Raw genomic sequence first — 16,283 nt, 5'->3', positions numbered from 1 at the left:
AATGTTCAAATTAAAAAATGTATTACAATAAAAGACACATTGCCATTAGTCCCCCTCAAAATACTCCCCCTTGCTTCAAACACACTTACCCCACCGTTCTTGCCACTTTTTGAAGGCGTTCTAGAAGTCCTCTTTCATGAGTGTCTTTAGTTGCACAGTTGTGACTGCCTCGGTGTCCTGAATCATTCTGACTTTGGGGAAGAGCCAGAAGTTACACGGTGCCAGACCCGGTGAATAACGTGGATGAGGACATACTATAATGTTTTTATTTGACAGAAATTTCCGTACCAGAAGCGATGTGTGACATGGAGTGTTGTCATGATGGAGGATGATTTACGGCACACTTTAAAACATACCTTCTCTCAACCGTAGCTCACACCCGACTGACTGCACTGAACAAGTTGAAACTTGTCACACACTGTTACTATGGTTCAATGCAATGCTTCCCATATTGAAGATCCCTGCCTTTCCATTGCATGACACTAGGCCGCAGCATTCACAGTATTTTGTGATCATAATGGAAAGGCTCCGTGTCACACACCGCTTCTGGTACGCCAATTTCTGTCGAATTAAAACATTGTGCTGTGTCCTCATCTATCTTATTCACCGGATCTAGCACTGTGCGACTTCTGGTTCTTCCCCAAAGTCAAAATGATTCAGGAAATTGAGGCAGCCATGACAGCGCAACTAAAGATACTTACAAAAGAGGACTTCCAGAACATCCTTAGAAAGTGGCAAGAATGATGGGATAAGTATGTTTGTTCTAAGCGAGGGGAGTATTTTGAGAGGGGGTTAATGGCAATGCGTCTTTTACTATTATATAATATATATATATTTTTTTATTAAACATTCACCATATTTTTATTACACCTTGTATGCAAACAAAACCCCTCATTCATCAGCAGTGCATAATAATCCTTTTTTAAATTCATTATCAATCAATGGAATTAAAATTTCCATTTTCTTTCTTCTGGCATAACTAGCCTTACTCTAGATATAGCTTTTTTTTTTCAGTTAAGTTTTATTTTCATTGCACCATCTGTAATAATTCTTTATTTGGTACTTCTTATTTATTTTTTACTGTGTTCCATTAATCACCACGTTTTTGAGCATGGGTATCTTCAGTGGTTTTCAGGCTTTTTCTAAGATAATTTTCAACATTTCAGAGAGCCATTATTGCAAAGGTATCAAAGAAACATGTCTAGGTCATACCATGTTAATACTGGAGAAGACCTCATCAAGCATATTCCCTCAAGTTTTTGCAGAACCTTAATAAAGCTCAAACAAGTTAAATGATTTGCCCAAGTTAATACAACTGGTAAAAAAGAATTTTCTAACTACTGTCTCTTGACTCTTCATTGGAACTCTTCATCAGTCACCTACTGAATCACATTAAGAAATAATCCCAAGAACAAGAAACATTAGGCTGTTCAAAAGTGAACTCCTTTACTTGAAACCTGAAAGAAGGAAATGTTTCTTCCTTTGTTAAATCTGGTTTAATTGGATACAACTCACTAATTCAACAATTGATTATCAAATGAATATAGCATTTCAGGCCCTATAATGATGTAGTAGACAGAATAATCCCACCCCACCCCAATATGTCTACACCCTAATCTCTGCAACCTGTGATTATGTTAAATTATATGGCAAAGGCGAATTAAGGTAGCAGATGGAATTGAATTTGCAAAATAATTGTGTTTAAAAATGGGGAGATTATTATGGATTATCTGGTTGGGCCTAATGTAATCACAGGGGTCCTTAAAAAGTGGAAGAGGGAAGCAAGAGAAACAAAGATACAACAAGAAGTAAAGACAGAAAGATGGTAGTGTGAGAAAGACTTGGCCCAAGTTCTTTTGTCTTTGAAGATGGGGGAAAGGGGCCGTGAGCCAAGGAAGGAGAGCAGCTTCTTAAAAACTGGAAAAGGTAAGGAAATGGATTTTCTAAAATATAGAAAGGTGTCCTGCTGACACCTTGGTATTGGCCCAGTGAGATTCATTTCAGACTTCTTACTTCCAGAACTATAAAAATAATAAACTTGTTTTGCGTTAAGACAAAAGCTTCTGGTTATTTGTTACAGCAGCAATAAGATACTAACATAGATTATTTTTTTATTTCCACATATGAACAACATTGTCACTCACCCATAATTTTTTTTTTCTATTGATAGAGACAGACAAGTAAAAATACAAACTAAATACTGGGATAAAATGAAATGTGATAAGTGCTAGGGTAACATACAAAATGCTATCAGAAAACATAGGACAGACAGATGTGTCAAACTGGGCCAGAGTAAACTTCTCTCCTGAGATCTATGAGGTAAAGAGGAATTAGACCAATGAGAGTAAGGGGGTAGGCAGGAAAACTGCAAGGGCATTCAATCACACATACAGTTCTCAAAAGAATGAAGTCCTATTTCTAAAACTGAAAACAAGTTGAATGGGGTGGATAAAGTCCACGTAGGTGAAGATGGTGACAGAGCTGAAGTTGGAGAGGTAGAAAGAGCTTGCTTGTCAAGGGGCCTGGTCAGCACATGCCATTGTATGGAGTTTGGACACAAGCCTGCCACCATCAATAGCTCTTGGAAGAAGAATAGGGAGGGACATTACATTTGTATTTCAGAAACATTGCTCTGGCTGCAAGATGAAAAAAGTCCAGACTAAAGGTGAGAAAGGATTACAACTTAGATGATGACCTACCAATACTGCTCAACCAGGAGCAGAATGGTAGAGCTCTCAGAAATACGAGCATGGGTGTTCTTTGTTGTCACAGCAACATGAAGGGTGACAAGGCACCAAGCTTCCTGAAATGTGTTTGAAAGTCTCAAACACTGAAGATCTTGCTTACACTCTACATTATTTCTCTGGGGCTTCTATAACCACAAACTGAGTGATTTCAAACAACAGACATTCTCACAGTTTTGGAGGCTAGACATCTTAAATCGAGATGTGAGCAGGGCCACGCCCTTTCTGAAAGTTCTGGAGTGTGGGTGGTGGGGAGTGTGGAGGAGGAAAGACCTTTCCTTGCCTCTTCCAACTCCTGGTAGGCCCAGGCATTCCTTGGCTAGTGGCAGCATAAATCCAACCTCTGCCTCCATTTTTACATGGCCATCTTCCCTTTGTGTGTCCATGTCTTCACACATAAGAACATCAGCCATATTGGATTAAGGGTCTGCTCTATTCCAGTATGACCTCATTTTAACTTACATCTGCAATGACCTTGATATAAGGACACATTTTAAGGTATGAGGGGTTAGAACTTCAACATATTATTTGAGGGTACATAATTCCACTCATAATATTCCAAAATGTAAACAGCATCTCTTCTGAGGAAAAGGGAATTAACAAGGTGGAGGAACAGTTAAATAGGTGGGTTTTAGAGATATTTGACTAAAATTAGCAGGACTTGGAGACTGTTTGAATGTGGGTCCTGAAAGACAAGAATCAAAAATTGTTCCAAAGTTTCTGGCTCAGGAAGCCTATCCAAAGGTGACTGAATGGAGAACATATCAGAAAAAAAGCATTTGGTAGGAAAGAGGGAAATATTAGGAAAATAATAAGCTCATATTGACTTACATATGGAAAACATTTACGGTATACCCAAAGAAATTTGTCCAATATTCAGTTGTACTTATGAAAGTGAAGTTCAAGAGATAGCATAACTGGAAATATCAATTTGAAGTCATCAACATGGTAATAAGAAACCATCAGAATGGTTGAGACCAATCATTAACATACAGTATGTGGAAGTGACATGAAACCTAAAAGCTTATACAAATACTGGTGACTAGGTTTAATATAAATTTTCTCTTTGAAAGGCATTGGCTATAACGACATTGAGCAATGTAAACCCAAGCACTGAATAAAGAGATTCTTAGGCCAGCCCCATGGCTCAGGCGGTTAGAGCTCCATGCACCTAACTCCGAAGGCTGCCGGTTTGATTCCCACATGGGCCAGTGGGCTCTCAACCACAAGGTTGTCAGTTCAATTCCTCGAGTCCCACAAGGGATGGTGGGCAGCATCCCCTGCAACTAATATTGAACATGGCACCTTGAGCTGAGCTTCTGCTGAGCTCCCAGATGGCTCAATTGGTTGGAATGCATCCTCTCAACCACAAGGTTGCCGGTTCGACTCCCGCAAGGGATGGTGGCTGTGCCCCCTGCAACTAGAAAACGACAACTGGGCCTGGAGCTGAGCTGTGCCCTCCACAATTAAGATTGAAAGGACAACAACTTGACTTGGAAAAAAGGCCTGGAAGTACACACTGTTCCCCAATAAAGTCCTCTTACCCTTCAAAAAAAATAAAAATAAAAAAAATAAATAAAGAGATTCTCCTTCCACATGCTGGTTTATAGCTTCAAACCCACTTAATCTGGACAAAACCCTTCTCCTTTATCCAGTTCCCTGAAAACTAGTTATGGGAGAATTTTTAAGGTAAGTGAGAATTCTTGGCATAGACAATAATGACTGATATAAGAATAGCAGCTATTACGTGGTGATCACACCTCATGATATAATACATGTATATTATATCTAATTTACAGGCCACTTTGGAGGACATGTGTTACTATTACATAGATGAGAAAAGGAGAACTAAGAAAGTTTAAATCACTTGCTTTAGATCATACAGTTATTAAGAGATAGAACCAAGATCAGAATCTAGATTTGAACTTAATTTTCATCTGATACCAAAACCTGTGGATTTCCTTAATCCATGCTGCTTAAAGATTATGGGGGCTGATGGGTTTGTCAGGAAAAGGGTTTACAACTCACTCACATATACCTGGAAGTTATACTGGAATTCAGTTAAAGATGCAAACTGACTTTAAGGAGTTAGCGAGGCTGTTTGCTCCATGAAGGCAGAACTATCTGTCTTGTTTACTGCTCTATCCCCAGGTTTTAGCACTGTGCTTTGTGCATAGTAGGTGCTTTACAAAGTATTTGCTAAATAAATAATGTTTTGAAATGCATGGTTTTCTAAATGGTTTAGGTTAAAACTATACTCTGCTTTAGTTAGTTGGTCTATACCTTTAACTTACCTATTTCAATATGGATTTAGCTCATGCTAACTTTGTTTGGTGCCTAAGAAATTAGAAAACCATCATTAGGATTTTCTAAATGGTAATTGAGAAATGTCTCATAAGAGTACAGCAGTATAGCATTAAATAATTTGCATGGTAAGTACTATCTGGGCAAGCTCACTGTGATACCATGTTTTAAAGAAGTGAGGTGAAAATATGTCAAGATAAGGAAACACTTATTTGGAAAGAAAGAGCATTAATCAAAAATGAACCATTACAATATTATAATCATGTGCTGATTATTGGATAAATATATAAACAGTGTAAATGGCATCAGTTTTATTTTTTACTGACGATATTAAAATGCTCAAAACTGCTGTTGCTTTGTCATTATTTCAAGTACTTGGGGAAATACTTTTACAAAAGTATCTGCACATATACCCATATATTTACCATAATGTTTTGGATAAAATTGTTACTCATTCTTTCAATTTTTAGGAAACTTTATGAAAAGGATAGCTTCACAAGTTTATCCTGATGTTAGTATCCTTAAACTAGGTTTTTTTCTCCCTAAAATCTTGTCTCCTTGGCCAATTTGGGTATTTTACTTTTAATATAACACATTGCACTTTTAACAGGTTTAATTCAATTTACAACAAATGCCTCTAATTAAGTTAAAAGATCTTTGAAAATTGCTAAATCTTAGGGGTAATATTACCACGACTGACATTGAAATAATTGATCATTCCCACTGAGGCACAAAAGTATGAATGTTCTAATGAGAAAACAGGGATTGAAGTATGTTGAAGGAGTCCAAAGAGACTCCCAAACTCTTTAGGCTGTTATTTCCAATCACAGTCTCTGAATGGGAGTGGGAGGATTTAGAGGGGGGGCAGGGGCAGACAAAACTTATCTCAAAGTAGAAAAAGAAAATGAAATTTAACTTCAAAAACAAAGTCACTACTTTGAGGTAAGGTGGTCAAAATCTGTTTGCCTTTTTGAAAATACCTTTGCTTCAATATGTATTTCTCTTTTAGAATGTTGGTTTTTGTCATTTACAAATAATATTTTCTTTAATACTCCATAATAATAAATACTGGATGTTATAGATACTAGAATGCATCTATTTTTCCAAGAGAAATTATCTTAGAGTCCAGAATGAGCAAATATAGGGCCAGTACTTTGTAATAATTAAGATGTACAAGGGCTAACGACAGCTACTATCCCTGACTGAACAAATGACACCAGAGCAGGAAGAAGAAGAAACATATGAGTTGTGTCAGTTATTACTAAAGCTTTCCTTCTGGCTTTAGAAAGTCATTTACCTTTGCAGCTAATCGTTCATAAGAAAGAGAACATTTGCCTTGTTGGTATTTGCATGGCCTAATTAGTTAAAATGTTTACAAAGCATTTCATACGTGAAAATAGCAAATTACTTTATGCATAATGGAAGTTTTATTAATAATTGGAACAATAATGTAAAAGCAGTTAGCTTTGGAAACAATTACATTGATATGCTGCATGATAACGCATAAGCAGAGTGTAAGGGAGAAAAAGGACTTCACAGTTTGGGTTTAAGAATATCATCAGCAGCCTTCAGGAGTTTGCAGGCTGCCTGTAACCGCAGGATGAGGAGTGGCAGGACTCCACACAGGCTGAGAGCGGAGAGGCCAGTTGGAATCCTTGTCTTCTAGTTACTACTTTGGTGATATTTTATAAATTACCTAATTTCTGGCCTCAGAAGTTTCTCTCAAAATAAGAGATTGGAACGTCTACCTTTTCGAGTTATTTTGAGGATTAAACAAGAGAACATGTCAGATTCCTAGGAAGGTGCTTGCCACTTTTAAAGGAGGATTGCTTTATGATGCTAATCTGGGAAGTCGCTAAAGACAGTCATTTCAAATCACAAAATTGGGTTCTAGTTTTGATTCCACTACTACAGACAGTAGAAAAACATATCCTAATGGAAGAAATCACACTGTGATTCTTCTAATTGCATTTAAATGAAAAGGTGTAGTTTTAGATTCTCTTCTTTGCTTCTTTCCTAAAACCATAGTTTGGATAGTGTATATTAGATAGCTAGGCTTTTCTTGCAGTAAGAAGGCCAGAAATGGAAATGCAACCCAAGTTGTTGACAACACCAAATGTGTTGAAAATAGGAGAGAGAAAAATATACTTACTACATAGAAGAGTTTGAACAGGAAGTTGATAAATCATTATCCTGTGCAAGAGAACTGTAGCACTCTCAAATTTTGTTGTGGAATGAAGTTTAATTTTGCCTTTTTTAGCAAAATGTGGGTTCATGGTATATACATTAAGTCTCACATCATCTTACCCCAATGCAACAGTGTAATCCAGATATAAATTAAGTTAAAATGAAGATGAAGACAAATTAATAGAAACTAATGACCAAATGTTGACAAGAAATCTAAGAATGTCATTCCTGTCATTTTGTCTGGTGTCTGAAGCAATGGGTATCTCTCACTAGTGTTCAAGAAGTTCGGGTTCAACTGAATCTAATCTAATTGAACTCAATTGAAAAAAAAATGCACATAGCGTAAAGAATGAGCTTTATTTAGCAGTATTCCATAACACACACACACACACACACACACACACACACACACACACACACACACACACATATATATATATATGATGTATATAATATAAAAAGAAAATGTATAGCATAGATTTCAAAGTCTGAGTTTTTAAAATCAGATACGACCCAGTTTGAATATCAACTCGATGCCTGGGTGAACCTGAGTAAAGTACTTAATCTCTCTAAAATAATACCTATGAGATACCTATATTTATAATACCTATTCCAAAGGTTTATAGGGAAATCAAAAGGGAGAATATAATATTAGCATCATAATAAGTGCCAAATTAATATTAACCAATATAATTATGTATCATCACCATCAATAATATAGTTTTCTAAATAAATAATCTGAATTTCACCCTCTTCTCTCTGGTTGCTTACACAGAAGTGTTCTTGTAGAAATACAACTTAAGTCCTTTCAATTATGTCAAGAGAAGTTTTAGTAATTATTAATCCACATCTTCTTTAGAAACTTCAAAATAAAGACCTAAAAATAGAGGGACATACATCCTCATAATTTAGTATAACAAAATACATAATATAATATATCAACTCTTTTCTCTTTCCAATTTAATCCTGAGTTGTTTTATTTAGCCACCTATTATAAAAAGTAATTTGTGTTGATAGCTCTGAGGAAATCTAGAAATTAAAGAGCTAATTAAATTCTTTCTGAGTAATTCTTGAGTCTCTGTATCAATACATATACATGTGCACACATATTGAAACATCTACAAGTGGCCAAATATTGCTGGATGTTTCTGGAAATTGACCTTTGGTGATGTCTACTTTAATTAACCATTTACTATGGGCAAAAAAAATCTAACATTTAAGCCATATTTCCAAAGGAATCACAGATCATGCACCTGGTAGGACTGAACTAGAATGTCAGAAATTATGATCAAAATAGGAAAGAGAGGTAATGAGAAACTGTCCTATTTGTTGTGAACTTACTATTTATGGAGGATCTTAAGGAAGTTTTTACTATCTAAAGTTTAAAAAAATTATAAATATCCTATAAGACATTTAAATAATACCTCATTTCTATAAATGATTTGGCATCTTTAAAATTATACTGAAAAGATATTTTTATAAATGATTTGCCTGCATATTTTTAAATAGGAGTCTTTAAAACATTATAAAACCATTACAAGAAACCTACATCTGGTGTTGTAATTCCAAGATATCATCCTGAAACAAAAATATGATCACAACTTGCAAAAGACTTTGCTGTTTTAATTCTGTGTTGATATTCCTATATTTCAAGGAATGTTCTATTTTAGTCAGTTGGAGCTCTGACGTATAAAAATGATAGTTTCTTAAACTTTGCACCAACTGAAGTGTACTCTTTCAAAGGAGGTATCTGAGAACATAATGCTGATTAGCAGACCAGGGGAATCTAAGTCACAGAAATGTTTAGTTCTCTCCTTCTAAATAGTTGCCTTCCACTCTGAGGCAGAATTGCATGCAAAAGGTCATTTCAAGAGAAGAGATCTTGAGAGCTATACCTGTACTGAAATAAAGGAAGGAGGACAGAGCAGAAAGAAACCCTGATCCAAAGCAGGTTGTAACTGAGGCCTTAGCTGATGATGTGGAGTTGGAGTGGGCCTTGAGGGTTGTCCGCAAATGAAGCAGAGAGATGAGGCCTTCGTGTTCCCATGGTAGTCAGTTTCTGACTGCAAGTTGAAGTTGCCCTCTGGAGGGACCTGGCTGAGGATGTTCCCTGTGGCCAAGGAGCGTTCCCAAAGTGGGAGTCTGGCCTGAGGAGGTTCCCAAAGTGGGAGTCTGGCCAGAGCTGTCAGCAGCCAATACTCCCAGCAACTGAGGGATACGGGTTTAGCCTGAGGGGGTATTTGGGTGAAACACTACAATATTCATCACAGCCCACCCCTTCTGCTGCTCAGATCCTTTTGTTTCTATAGTAAATGATACCATGTAGGAACAGTTCCTCCAGAATCGTGCTCAGTCTTGTTTTCTGGGAAACTTAGTGGGGAAGGGTTAGTGAAGACAACTGCAGTGTGAGCGGCTGCAGCTGATCTCAAGGTTGTGACTGAAACTCTTTCTCACCATCCTGCACCATATGTCAGAGTCCCCTCACCCTCACCAGCAGCCCTGCTGAGCTCAACGGCTTGCCTGCTGGAGCGGTTTGAATGAAGATTCCTAAGTGTCCACACTCCCTGATACCGTAGTCCGTGCTTCTCAGGCAGTAGACAATTAAAGCCGCGCATGAGAAGACCAGGAAGTGCCCCAGGTGGATCACTTGAAATTCAAACCTCTTCTTCCCTGTGCACATTGTGTAGTAGCAGCTCCATGTCCCACTGATGAGAAGGGATAATGAGCCTTGCCAGTAACGGTGTTGACTCCGGTAGTGACTCCTTTCCTTGCCCTGCTGGTCTCCTAGCATGAGGAGTCTGATGTTACCTGGTAGTGACTATAGCTTAAAGGTCTGTGTTCCCTGCTGAAAATGTTCCCCTTCTGGAAATCAGGGACTTTAGGACTATAAAGTCTAAAATCGTTAAGTTGAGAAGTACAAATTCTCCAACTGGGTCACTAAGAATAGTTGTAAGTAAGGCCATTTCCATTTCCAGGTCTTGGTTCCCAATTATTCTATGGACTGGGATACCCCTTATCATGGTCATTGATTTAGGGTATACCCTGAATCCTGAAGCAATGGTGCCCTATCCTTGTAGGGTAACATTTTCAAGCTGGCACCTCAGCTGGTCTTCTAAGGGAATATCTCTTCAGTCTACAGATTGGAAGCATCTGGATAGTGGGGAATGTGTTAGGATCAGTGGATCATGTGCCACGGCTGCATCTCCTTTGCAATATGGTGAGCCCTTTATTCTGAAGCAATGTTGCACAGCATTCTGGGTTAATCAAATACTTCATAAATCTTCAGTTAGTCATACTGGCCATGATCCAGTTGGCAATAAACGCAAACCTGTATCTGGAAAATGTGTTGATCCCAGTGAAGCTGAACTACTGCTTCTTCCAAGGAGAAAAGAGCCCACTGTAGTCAACTTGCCACCAAGTGGCTAGTTGGTCTCCTTGGGGGATGCTGCTGTATCAGGGGAAGGATTTGTTTCTACTGGTGGCAAGTTGGATATGTCAGAAACTAATTTGAGTCATGGTGGATGGAAGTTCAATTTCTTAAACTGATGTACAGCTTCCATCTCTTCTATATGTCTCTTTGGTTCAGAGGCCATTGTGCCATGTTAGTCCATTGACTAATGTGATCAATAATACAGACGGGCTGATGTTAAAGAGCTGAGTTTGTCTACTTGTTTGTTTAATGCCTCTTCCAGGATGAATGCTACTTGTGGGTGTTATCATGCAATGCACAAATCTTCACAATTTGTATCCACTCAAAGGTAAATTCATGTGCCTCTTCCCCAAAATTCTTCATTCCATAGTTTCTCACCTTTTCCCTTCTAGGCCTTTATCCAACCAGACAGGACAACTTATCTCTACCATGAGTCCTTATATATGTTTGTCTTCGGTCACTTCACTTTCTACACAAAGGTAGTAACTTATTGAACCAGGAAGAGAGCTACCCACTGGAGAATTTTCCCTGCCTGCTGTCTAGCAGGGTCACTCCTGAGTGAGTTGTAATGCAGCAGCAACCCATTTGCTTCTTGTATATGTTATCTGTGAACTATGTTTGGTCTTTTTCCTCTTCTATCAACTGGTCATCGGGACACCTTCCCCTATGATCAGGGAGGGACTCCAGTGCATCAGTAGTAGGTATTGTGGGTACCTAAGGTATAAGCTGCTCATGGAGCTTACTTTAAAACTGAAGATCATAATCAGAAACTGTGCTATGAAAAGATCAAGTCAGGATAAAGAGATAGAGTATGACTGTTGGGTGAACATGGAAGGCTACTGTATGGAGGTGGCATTTGATGAGACCTGAATGAGATGGCACCAGCTACGTTTCCATGTCAGATTATGCAATGAGGGAAAGTATTCTATACAGAGTGGCTGAGTCCCTAGGTCAAATCATCCCTGAAGCCAATAGGTCAGTCCTATTCTTCCACCACTATCCACTGCTACTCTTCTTTTTAATTTGAGTGGATTTATATTAAAATGTTGTCATTTTGACCAAAGAAAACCAATACAAATCCTAATATGAATTCAGCATACACCACATTGGGGGGTTGGGGGAAACAACAAAAAACCTGATTAAAATAATTGTGAGATTTACATGGACCATGTAACAATGATTAGTTGGCTACCCAGAAGTACTTTCTGAACTGAGTGTCCCCTGCCCACCTGCTACTATAGAGGTAAGAAAAACCCACACATTCCCTTCTCCAATTTCCCTTTGCAACTGACTGGCTCTCTGACCCAGTTCTGGACAATGAGATACAAGAAAGTTGCTGAAGGAATTCTGAAAATGCTAATAATCTCCCTAGCAGGAGAGAAATAATGAGGAGAAAGCTCACTCTTCCCTGGCCCTTCTTCCTGCCTTTGAATGTGATCTTGATGTTATATTTAGAGCTCTTGAAATTATAATATAAATGGTAGAAAGAGAGAATCACAGAGAAGCTGTATGAGAATTCTTCCATAGCTGAGCAGCTAAAATAATTCCAGCAACTACCTTCTTACCTGCTCCTTGTTATGTGAGAAAAATTAACTCTGCATTGTGTAAGCCATTAGTATTTGGTTTTTCCTTTATTTGCAATTTCAAATTATTTTTTACTGATACTGACAATATAGCACATTTAATTTCTAAAACCTTGCAAAACCTAGAACATGAATTGGCATTAAATAAAAATGTACTAAGTAAACAAAATTAAAGTGAGTTTACAAATACCATAAGAAGGTGGAACACAGCATAATGTTTACCTTGATGATGTCATACAAGTCACCAAAAGGCAGAAAACCAAGGAACCTAAGTTTTTGCTAGTTGTGTTGTAAATATTCAGTATAATCCTTCAGTTGAATGACAGAGGTGAAAAAATAATTGGAAATATGTATTGATTTAGATGTTGGTGTTGTAGTTGCTGCTACATGTTTGTATATTTTGTAGGTGACAGGATAATTATTAAATGTCCAGCAAGTGTCATTTAGAGAGGTTACCATGAGATTTCCTAACAAAACATTTTCCCATCTGAGCTTGTGTGTGTTTGTGTTCAAAAGCAATTCCCAGTACTGGGATTGCATCTTCTGGGGTACAGTCACAGACATATACACACCATATGTTTAGCAACATGGTGAAAATACGTCATTATATGAAATGTAACATTTCCTGCACTATGCCTTATAACTATGCATTAATTATTAAGTCCAACTTGGTAAAGAAACAAACAACTACAAAAAAAAATACTCAATAGATAATTTAGGAGCATAATGTATTAAATGAAAAGTAGGATGTGATAAAAGTGAATGAAATACTTAAGTGCCCTCTAATTTAGCTCTGAATAGAAACATCCAATACTAAATTAGGAAATCATAAATTTCTGAATTTAGGGGATTTTCAGAATGAGGGGACAATGCAATAATCCCTATGTAAATCAAATCATAATTGAACTCCCCTATGGGGTAAATGCCATTCTGGGGATACCCCTAATGGAGCCAAAAGGGAGATACCCCCGTTCTCCAATGTTGAAGATCCATATAGAAGAACAGTACCTGACATACCTGAATTCATCTTCCAGAATCTTCAAATATGTGTAAAAATTAATCCTCATTTATATAGCAATTCATCCGATTATTTTAAAAACAACTCATTATCCAGCATCCTAAAGTTATGGACAAAGCTTGTAAAAATTAAAATCCTCTTGTTTTCCTTCAAGATTGTTGCTACAGTGTTTTCATTTATTTTCAGAAAGCAGCAGAGAAAGAATAAGGGCAGATTGCCAAATTTGAGACTAGGGATGTCCTTCAAGACAGCCTAACCCAAAATAAACACAAAAAACAAACATGTCTACAATTAAAAGATAGTAACACTGCATTATAATTAGTTGTCTCAGGAAGTAGAGATATTTTCAGTTAACTGAATGGGTGACAATTACTTGGATTATTGTCATACTTAAAATGTCAGTGTTAAATGATTGCTTTAAGCACATAATAATAAATTCTGCGTTCTTAAGTGGCAAACACAACAAAGCTAAATACCGAGAATGTTTTTACTGGAAGCAAAATTAAACATTACCAAAAATCTACAACACACATTTTAAAAACACAGTGAACAAAAGGAGGAATAACTATAGATGGACAAACATGGTTCTGATATTTACCACTTTGTTTAGAATTTGGAGCAGGTCAACAACTCCTGCAGCAAACCTGTTTCAGGGCAGGCATACCCATCATTACAGAAGCAAATGCATAAGGAGGGATGACTACAGAGAATTCTACAGACCTTAAAGACCTCTTCCTGGAAATCTGGGTTAATTATAGCATTTATGAAAATAGCATTGGTTAATTTCACACCTGCTGTTAAATCCTACATGATTTCCTGGGATATGTTGTGATTACAGTATAGTCCTGAAAACCATATTTTCCCCATGTCAGTGTTAATTGTACAGGATTAACAAATAACAAGTGCCATTTGCTTATATTACCACTGTCAGTAATGTCTCCCTTTGTCTCCAATATAGGTGCTTACTTCCTTTTGAATGCCCAAGTCCCCTGAGCAAGCATAAAACCCTTGGTGATTCAGCTGTGGCAGCTCTTCCACCCGGCAAACCATGCCACCTGGAAACTAATACCACTAAGCAGGAAGTTATATCTAACCTCAAAATGTGGGAAGGGACAGTTCTTGCCTTTGTCAATCTAAGTCTGCTTGGATATTCATCTACGGTTCAACCAACACTGTTTTAGGCACTGAGAACAGCAGAGCAGAAATATGGCCTCTTTTTTCTTCCCCCTGGGGAGAGAAGACATGCTACATATCAACTGCTGATTATCTAACTGGAAAGTTTTATAACTTTGGAGAGGACAAAAGGCCACTGTAGCTATAAATGTTTAGAAATCTTCTGCTGAGAAAATGGTTCTCAAGGTGGACATGGCAGGACTAGCATGATTATGATTTGAGTTGGCCAAGGGATAAGAGTAGGAGAATTATAACCATATAAAGCAGAATCTGAGAAGAGGGTAGTGACAATCTGACAAGAGACGCCTAGCTGTCTCTCATCTTTCTTCACAGGGAGGGGGAATATTTTCCCTCTGAAAATCCTGAATATTAAACAATTTTTTTCAAAAGACCCATTTGCTCTTAATTGTTAATATTACGCATTATATACTTCTTTAAAAATAAAGAACAAGCTAAGTATTCTTTCTGCTTAAAAAAAAAATCATGTTTTATATTGTTTCAAATTATTATGGTTTTTCTCTCAGAATTGATACACCCAGGAGAGCTAATTGTTAAGCGCTTCCAAACTTACAACCTTGAAGGAAAATTTACCCCCTTTTAAAGATAAGACTTCCTTTGAAAAGTTTGCTTTAATAAATAAAAAACCAAACAAGTCAGTCAATTACACTAAATGCTGAGCCGAAAGGGCAGTATCAACATGAAATCATTGGTTAGGACACGCAGAAATGAGCACAGGGAGCAGAATCACTTCATATCACCGTGCCAATAGGCAGGCCATTCAGAAATAGTGACTCACAAATGGTGGTTAAGTGTAAATATGTGACACACCACCAGTGGCATGGGTGTCACTTGATGAAAATGGAACCAGTGGTTAAGGTTGCCTTTTCAGAGGTTTTTCAACTTTTTCTGCTTCCATGATGACAAGATCATGAATTTTAGCTTCAATCAGGACTGGGTTTCAAAGCAGCTAACCATTTCACTAGACATGCAGTAAATGTGGGCAAATCACTTAACCTTCTTCATCCACTTTAAAAAAATAAATAAATAAAGGAATAATGCACACCTGGAAGAGTTCATAGTGAGGAAAAATCTGGGAGACAAATAGCAATGCTGACTAAAAGCTACCTTGTCATAACAGTAAAATAATTGAATCACTACTTACTCATTTAATAAACATTGGTTAAGCTCCCACTATGTAGGAAAACTACAAAGTAAGCACGGTTACAAGGCAATGTTCTGAAACTAGAAAAGCAAGGCTCTGAAAGTGTCAGCAAGTTGCCTGTAGGATAGGTGAGAAGATTGCTGAACACCCTACTGTGCGCCTTTGACTGCCCTTTTGCATTATTTTTCAACGAATGTCTAATATGGGAAGAATTTCCTAAAATAATGACCCAATTCAAGAGGAAACAGGGAAAACATTAAATGTGGGTACAACAATACAGTCAGTGCTCCATAGTGATGCTTTCCGCATCTGTATTTAAATCCATTTGCATTTCGATTCAACAAACCATGAATAGATAATATTTGGAAAAAAATTTACCTCGTTGTTGAAGAGTACCACGTAGTTAGGCCTACAATGGTTGTGTCTGTACTGAACATATACAGACTTTTTTCTTGCCATTATTCCCTAAACAATACAACATAACAACTATTTACGCAGCATTTACATTGTATTAGGTATTGTAGGTAACCTAGAGGATTTAAAGTATATGAGCTTATATGCAAATACTACACCATTTTATGTAAGGGATTTGAGCATCCATGAATTGTGGTATCCCAGGAGGCTCCTGGAACCAAGCCCCATGTACACTGAGGGATGACGACTATATTAACAGTCTGATGTA

This window comes from Rhinolophus sinicus, linkage group LG06 (genome assembly GCF_036562045.2).
Source record: "Rhinolophus sinicus isolate RSC01 linkage group LG06, ASM3656204v1, whole genome shotgun sequence".
In the NCBI taxonomy this organism is placed as follows: domain Eukaryota; kingdom Metazoa; phylum Chordata; class Mammalia; order Chiroptera; family Rhinolophidae; genus Rhinolophus; species Rhinolophus sinicus.
The sequence above is the reverse complement of the archived record's forward strand: the minus strand, read 5'-3'. Positions refer to the sequence as shown.